We start from the raw sequence: 8,549 nt of genomic DNA on the forward strand, positions 1-8,549 counted from the left end.
AATAGCTGTTAATTACTTAATAGAAGCCTATGGAGTTTTGACTTTCTGAAACCAGCGGGTACTTCCTGTTTGGAACGTGAGGGGGAGATGATGATATGTCAAGTTCTAATAGACAGTCAATGGTTATCACTCATGGAAGGAAATCTTATATTTTGATTATTAAAATGCAATAATTGACATACTTTTTTGTTTGCATTTATTTTTTTATTTTTATTTTCACAAATTCACTGTAGCAGTTTAGGCTAGTAATTTTAAATGTCTCTTCCTGTCCTTGCGACATTAGGAAGTGGTTAAATATTATCCTAGCAAATGCATCTCCATCCAGAAAATCCAAAGCGTTTGATGTTAAGCGCTGACTTAAATGCCTGAAGATGAAAGATAAAGCAATGGGCCTCCTCATTGTGCATGCTTTCATACTCCAAACCACTTTACTGTTTTCAGAGTAAATGTAAAACTTTACATCCTCAGCTTACCTCCTCTGAAAGCTTTCAAAGCAACCAAGAAGGTTCCATGTGTTTATTACAACTCAGTGTTGAAAACATCTGAACACCACAAATGACGCTTATTATGAATGAAGAAAATGCTAATCGCAGTTTCGCAAATGGAAACAAATATTCAGAAAAATGTTTGCAAGCTATCTACAAAAACACTGTTCTCCATGCAGAAGAGCGTTCAAGTCGCCCAAACTAGTTTCTCTCCACTCAGTTTAAAATAGCATCCAGTAAACAACATCCATGTGAATAACAGTGGTATGAAAAACTGTCTGGTCTTTGTCAACAAGCAGTGCTTGATCTTATCCTGCAGTGAATCTTTTCTTTTTCCTAAAAGGGCAAAGAATTGCCTCAGCCTAATGAAGTGTGGCAATTCAGGCATCCATGATTTCCTTTCTTATCGCCACCTCTTTCATCTAAAACACAAGATGGCTAAAGGAATGTCAAGGAAATTCTTTGGCTCAACAAAGATAATGCATGCACGGTGTTGGATGTGAATGCATTTGTGGTGTTGGGCAAACTTTTAACACAGGTAATTGTAAAAAAAAAAAAAAAGTAGCAAATAAATAAAATAGATATTTAAAGTCAAATAATGAAGCATGACTTGTCTTATTACAATGCCTTTTTTCTGTATTTATCAAGCCTAGATACTGAACCAATAAACTAATTTCTTGACTGTAAAAATCCCTTAGGCTTTACTAAGTGCTGTAATATATTTATCCAGGGGCGGAGCTACGGGAGGGGCATGGAGAAGCAGCTGCACCCCCACCCCTCAGCAGACAAACATAACAAAGAATCAGTACTACACATAGTGTACACTCTGATAGCACTTTTCTACTTTCCTTGAAGGCCCAAAGACTTTTTTTTGTTTTTGGGCATCTGGGATCTGCCCTTTTCAGGAGGGGTACTGTCATGATCTGAACTTTGGCTTGGGTTTTATTAGTTATTACCAAATTTAGTCATGTTCTGTTTTCAATTGTCCGTCAGCCACACCAGTTTCAGGTTCATGATCCACAGCTGTTTTCATTTCTGTCAATTGTCAATTTCTGTCTATTTAAGTGTCTTGTTTTCAGTTAATCACTGTCAGGTTGTCTGCTCTGTTCTATCTGCCACCCTTTGCGTTTCTTCTTGGTTTTTGTCATGTTTTGGTTAATTTATTAAATGTTCAGTTTCTGGTCTCCTACATATTGGGTCCCCCACCAACACTCCTTGACACATTCACCCATGCAAATGCACATTTACACATTGATGGCGGCTCCGCTGTAGAATATTGGCTCCAACTTATAACCACCAAAATTAATGTCTTTCCCAAGGATACTTCGACACATGGGCAAGGTGGGAACCAAACCTACAATCTTGATCAGAAGTCTATTGTCCTATGAATGCACCACAACCACCCAAGTTTATTTAAGCATTGCACATTTTTAAAAAAGTACTGGGTAAATAAAATTGTTAGAAATATGTATTTTTGATCCTCTCATTTGAAATGACTGTCCACTCATTTGCCACTCTTCCAAAGTCTTCTGTCCCCAGCTTTGCCACTGCAGGTATTGCAAACTTGTTGTTAGTGTTTAGGATTGACTGTATAATCACTGGACAGCTCGACTCCTCCCTTCTTATATTCCAAACAGGAAGTACCTGCTTACTCCAATAAGCCAAAATCCCATAGACTTCCATTGAGAATTACTCAGTCACTATACTGTATTTGTCAGAATAACCATTCTTGCTCTAATACATTTTTATTAACATTTTCTTGCAAATACAATTTTTTTTCATTATTTTTTTGTTTAACTGAAGTTATAAACTCACCAATTAGATTCCTCAGTAAAAGCATGTGGTTCCCGCTGGCCCCTACCTCAAACATTTTATTGACAGATTCTCCCGAGCCTCGTTCAGTGGAAGGGGGGTGAACTTCCTACAAGGGTATTCATGATTGGCGACAGTAGTTGCCCTAGAAATGTGACTCAGACCGACTCGGACCAATCAGTGTCGACTGGCTCCAACATGGCGGGGCCTGTAATGTGGAAAAACTGCGACTGAATTGGTTTCATTTTGCTGTAAATTAGAAGTAAGGTATTTTCTATGGGTCTGTCCATCTTTATTTATGGTCTATGGTGTTTCTATAACTCTATGATCACTTGTTTCTTCTTCACCAACACAAAATACTGCTCATTTACTGTATATTATTAAAAAGAAGATTGTTTGTTTTTACAAAACTGATGATTAGCTCAGGATTTTTCATTAAAAATGTAAAAAAAATACTAAACTGAATTATGGATAAAGTACTTATGAATATTTAATACCTTTTCCAACTCCAAGTTAACATAGTGCAGTGGTGCATTTAGCTGGATGACTTTGCAGGAAGTCTATGGACAAACCTTGTCAGAAGTAATGCATTTATTGAAAGCATAATGGAAAGAAGTAAAAGGGTAATAAAAACTGGAGCAAAAGAATGATCAGACTGGAGGAATTTGGCAGAGGATAATAAACAGCCACAGATAACAGAGACAAAATAGTTCAGACAGACTTTTATAGTTGTTTTCAACCCTTTATTCTTGTTTGTGACTACAGTTCAGTTTAAACTCCCTCAGATGAGAACCAAGTTTGATCATTCACATGCTTTATTTCAATGTCCAATTATAAGACTGTGGTATTTCTAACTCTTTTTAAATCCATAAGAATAAATAATCAGCTGAAGCTGTTTATTTGTGATACACAAAGATTGTTTTTTATTTTTTCATGTCAGATTTTGCTGTTGAATTTTAGCCCCTGTCATAACACTGCACAGAACATCTCCGTCTGCACTTCTAGTTGCCTGGCAACTGTGCCGTCTCAACAGGACCTCCAGATGTCACTGCATCCAGCTGTTTCTCATCAATTGGCTTTAACACCATCGCTTGTTATTTTTACACTTTTCTTTGTTTACAAAAACCACAACTTTGTACACAATGTCTCCCCAGGCTAATAATGTCAAACTATTAAATCACCTCTCAGGTTTTGGTGTTCTCCTTTGTCTCAAAACTCCTTTTTTAGGTTTTTTTGTTGATTTTCCTAAAATAAATAGATCTTGAGTTTGTCCATTCAGATTTTATAGAAAAAGATGATTTGCATTCTTGCAGAGATCAAAGTTTGTCTTTTTTATGTAGCTTTTCTTTGTGATTAAAACACAACCACACATGCAGGACACATGTGGTTGCTTATTGGTGACATACATTTTCCCTTCAAACTGTTTCTGCATAAAACAAGAGCAAAAAAATAAATAAAAATTCCCAATAACCCCCCACATTTCAAACATCTGTTTTTCCCATCCACAACATGTCATGCAACTCTATTGTTCTCTGAAATCTCAATGAATCATTTTACTGAATAATTTAGGTTATCAAGAGTACTTTGCACAACACCTTTTTCCCTTGTTTATTTTCCAGATACGATGAAGTGGCTTCTTGGCGTCCTTCCTCTTTTGCATTCCGAGAGAGAGGGGGGGCGTAGCTCAAGCTAAAGGAAGTCTGGCCGGAGAAAGAGTGTGATGAGTATCTGGGCTGGTGTGGCGGAGAGCGCAGCACAGAGAAATGAGGGGAAAGAGGTCGGCAAAACTGCAGAGAGGCTGTTGCTGTGTGTGGCTTTAGCTGGTGATGACACTTTCCAAATTTACGCCACTTCGTCATGTGATGATCGAGTTTTTGAGACGGTTCATCTAAGAACAGGACTGGTTTGAATAGAGTGACAATCATCCTGGTCCTGCAAAACGCTAGGTAAGAAACCATATGCAATACATATAATTTTTCTACTTGTGTAGACATTGCTGTGATAGTAGTATATTTTCTCATAATATTTTTTGTGATGAATGATGGTTATTTCCTCTTATTTACTTATTTTTCTGTGCTTTGGTTTCATTCTGTTGTCATCTCTTCTCTCTCTTAATAATAGAAACATGAAGTAAAATTGAAAAGTAAAGGTTCTATTGACTGTAAATTTTAACAAAAACTAGATTTATATCGTAATTTGTAGTTGACAATACGATTTTAAGTCTTTTTGAACAATTCAATCCACTGACATTAAATCAATCCAGGACATCTTTAGCCAAAACTTCAACCAGTGTGACCCAAAAATAAAGACCTGGTACTGAACAGTACAGGTGAAGTTATTCAAATTCCTTAAATTTGTTGCAAGATAATCAAGTGTAAATTAAATATGTGTGTAAACAAGAGACCTATTTGAATTTTAGTTTCATAAAGTTCAGCTGTTGTTTTTCCACATCAACATAATACAAACAGAACATGATTAGAACATTTTACCACATTGTTTGGCATGTCTTTGCAAAACTGACTAATAATGGTTTGAACATTTTTTACTTTTTATTTTTTAATAAGCAAAATAAAGCACATATATCAAATAAAACATGGTCATGTCTTTAAAGACAAAGAAGAAAAGAAAAAAAGAAAACAAAGTATCATTGAAAAATCAAAGTGAATAAGCAAGACTTGGAGTCCATCTATATAGACATAGTTTCAATTCAACCTTAAGTATTCATATTTAGTTATATCTATGTGTATATTTAAATATACATTAAAATATTAAGCAACCTCTAATTTTGGGATTTAAATAGTCTTTTAATCTACTCCATTTCTCAATAAATATGTCTATTTGATCATTTTTTGCTGCCATGTGCTGTCCGCTGTGATGGCACTTGGTCACTTTTACATTGTAGTAAAATAAACCCTCTGGGCTTCAGTCCAAAAAGAGGTGTTTATTGGCAAGAGCCTGGTAATACAATATGTATCAAGATACGTGTCTCACGATACGATACATATCGCGATATATCCCAAGACTGTACCAAAAAACTCTACTTAAATATTAATACATACAATGGTCAAATTCATTTTATTCAGTGATCACAATATTAAGCACTGCAACTGTATATGATACTGGCAGCATCATGCCACAGTTTCAGTTTAGGAGCCACCCCAAGTTAAAACTAAGTATTATACGTCTCATAACAACAGAAACCGCGAGGCTGACTGGACTTTTAGCTGGTTCTCGCCCGATCTTGCTGTTTTGGTTGCGGTGTAGAGCTGCTCAAAGGGACTCGGTGTGCTGTGTGGCCGACTAGTGGTTTGGGGGTTTAGGTGGGAAACAAAAGTAAGATGCTAAAGGAAGCTCATCAATAATTCATGAAATATTAGATATTTCCCTACACCCCTAAATCCAAATGGTATTTTCCAAGTATAATCGATTTTTGAATCAATTTTTTAATGGTATAGATTGATCCCATTAACAACTTGACTCAGATCGATCTGGTTGGATCATAGGAATAAAAATCGATTCATCAATTAATCATCGCATTCCTACTATATTTACAGTAATTCTTTGTGCCATATTTTTCTCATTTGCAATGTACCATATAATCTAGTACTCTTCTTAGTCTAGCCTCACTTTGATTGGAAAAAAGCAGTTTTAAAAATATATAATTAAAAGTATATTCAGACATTAAGAGGTAAAATGAGTTTCCATGAACTTAATTTATGCTTCCCCACAAATAAAGAAAGAAATTAAATATATAATACATTTTTCAACAACTTTTATGTACTGCAGTAAATTACATTTTTTTTTATACATTTGGAAACTAATGTATATTTTTGAAAAGTTAGCGACATTGCTAACACTTTTAGATCATGATAATGTTGAACATGATTCATGATTGAAAAATTAAATCTAAAACACCAGATTATATGTAACATTAATTTTGTGTATTTAAAAATACTAGATATACAGTGAGGGTCATTCAAGTCTTACCGAATGCTGTTTTGATCTGGGGTTGCTTTAGCTGATCAGTTTTATGTTAAGTAGTACCAAAAAAAAACAGGATCAGCTGTTTCTTTTAAAGTGAAAAGGCAAAGTTCTCTTATCAAAAATATAAAAAATAACCGTAAAATTGTCATCTCACGTAAGAGGTCAATATCTCAAAAAACAAAATAAAAAACAAGACAATAGAATATGGCAAAAACAAAATTAAGGCTGAAGGGAAATGCAATGAAAGAGGGCATTTTTTCAAGCTCATTAAACTGATCCATGACATGTACACAGTATTTAAATTCAAAGGCTGGATTCCACTGGAAAAATCTTCTTCCTGTTGGGAAATCTGAAAACTGAAAACTTCAAACTTAATTTATTTATATAGCGCCTTTCATTCGGAAGAAGAACTTTTCTTCTCATTATTAATTCTAACTCATTGATCGACCGCAAATCATCTGTCTGTGGTTTCTCATTAGTTTTTAATGGTAAAGCCTTTCTTCAACCAAAATGCAATTGGAGATATTGATTACATGTTTGAGTGAATCGTTGAGTAGGTATACAAACAGCTACTTATGGGTAATTGCATGTAAAAAGCACTTTATCCTTGCTTCCTGTAGGACCTGATAGAGACGCAGCAGTTAAAGGAGACCCATCTGTCTCTCGGTTCATAGATCTTAAGAAGATCTGAAGGAAATTGTATTTTTTGGTGTTTTTAACGTGTTCTAGTGGCATTTCTGTGGATACATAGAAATAAACTACATTTCTGAGTATTTGTTTATTCAAATTGCTGTGAATCAGAAGCAGATTAAAAAATCCAATTAGAAAAAGAGCTTTATTGTGGCGTAGAATCGTGGTTCCCAACCCCTGGGCCACAGGCCGGTACTGGTCCGGTACAGAAAAAAAAGAAATACTAATGCCTACTTAGATTATTTCCATTTTGTTAAATTTATGATCCTAATGGAAATTTATTTTGGAAAACTGACGGATTCTGTTCACAACATCCGTCTTGGTCACGTGACTTAAAGCGGCTACCTAGATTGCTAAATTAGTAGCCCAAAGGTAACAAAAACCAAACGATAAAACATATTTGGAAAGTTTCTTTGCGGAGAAAAGAAGTAGTGTTCATTTGCGTAGTGCTAACAGTTGAGGCAGATTTCTAATGAACTACTGTAAAAACTATTTCCTAGAAAACCAGCAAAGATTTTTGTGTTTTTGCTAAAAACGGCATAACCATAATCGAGGGTGTATTCAGATTGGACAAATCTTTTCTGTTAAAGTGATTCACAGTTTTTTCTTCTGAATTTTCAGTCTGAATACACCCAAGCGGACTCTGGTCTAAGACCAGGAACTGCTCTCCGACCCATCTTTAAAGGTGGTCTCGATTCATTTCCAGTTGGACTCCATGGCTCCAACTTCCTCCAGTGGGAAATCAAGCAACTTATTGATATCCTCAAAGTCGTCTGTCACTGTTTTTTTTTTTTTCCGGAAATTGTTTTTCGCAATGTTTACTCTCTCTGCAGTAAACAGAGTTGCAAAGTGCAGCTGCTCTATGCCTCTGTGGCGTCTTCCCGGAAGCAAATAAAAAGATGTAAACAGAGTAGGAAGGAAGCAACCAATGAGCTGTGGACAAATGTAAAGCAACGATTATTGTTTTATTAGACAAAAAAAATAGAGTCCAACTGTTTATTTGTAGAACAGTTTCTTTAAATCGCTTCCTCCATGCGTTTCTGCGTTACATGCTGTGACATCATCCTTAAAGTTCTGTCGTAGTTCCTTAACAGAATTATTTTAAAACAATGCATGACACCACAACAATGAGACCCAGCAACTCATTTTATTTTTCCCGACAACGTATCTGTCATGAAGACTATTTGTTTACCTTCATAGCTGAAAGTCTATTAAACTTTTAAAGAATCGTGCGGTTTCTTTCCTTCATTATTTTATGGTATTAGAAAAAGCTAAACTCAAATGAGATCGGCATCTGAAACGAGGAACAATTTTCACTTTGTCCAACTTTATTACACTCCAACTCCATATAATATAAAGTAACGAATAATCGACTATTAAATTAGTCGTCAACTATTTCAATAGTCGATTAGTTGTTGTTTAGTCCAGTGGTCCCCAACCTTTTTGGGGCTGTGGACCGGTCAGCCAGTGTGGAGTTATTCCGCGGCCCGTCCACTCATGACGTCACAACAACAGCTGAACATAACATGACCAACATCGTTTCTACCCCAACACAATGCAAACTTTCTAAAGAAGTTT

General features: G+C 35.5%; 1 protein-coding gene across 1 annotated transcript in view; it reads left to right on the top strand.

The window, feature by feature from the left end:
• Nucleotides 1-3,229: 3,229 nt before the first annotated feature.
• tbxa2r (thromboxane A2 receptor) overlaps nucleotides 3,230-8,549 on the top strand; it is an 18,232-nt gene continuing 12,912 nt past the window's right edge. The window contains exon 1 of the mRNA XM_024278967.2: nucleotides 3,230-4,243. The gene's annotated coding sequence lies outside the window, so the exon portion shown is untranslated. The remainder of the gene's footprint in view (nucleotides 4,244-8,549) is intronic.

This window comes from Oryzias melastigma, linkage group LG4 (genome assembly GCF_002922805.2).
Source record: "Oryzias melastigma strain HK-1 linkage group LG4, ASM292280v2, whole genome shotgun sequence".
In the NCBI taxonomy this organism is placed as follows: Eukaryota; Metazoa; Chordata; class Actinopteri; order Beloniformes; family Adrianichthyidae; genus Oryzias; species Oryzias melastigma.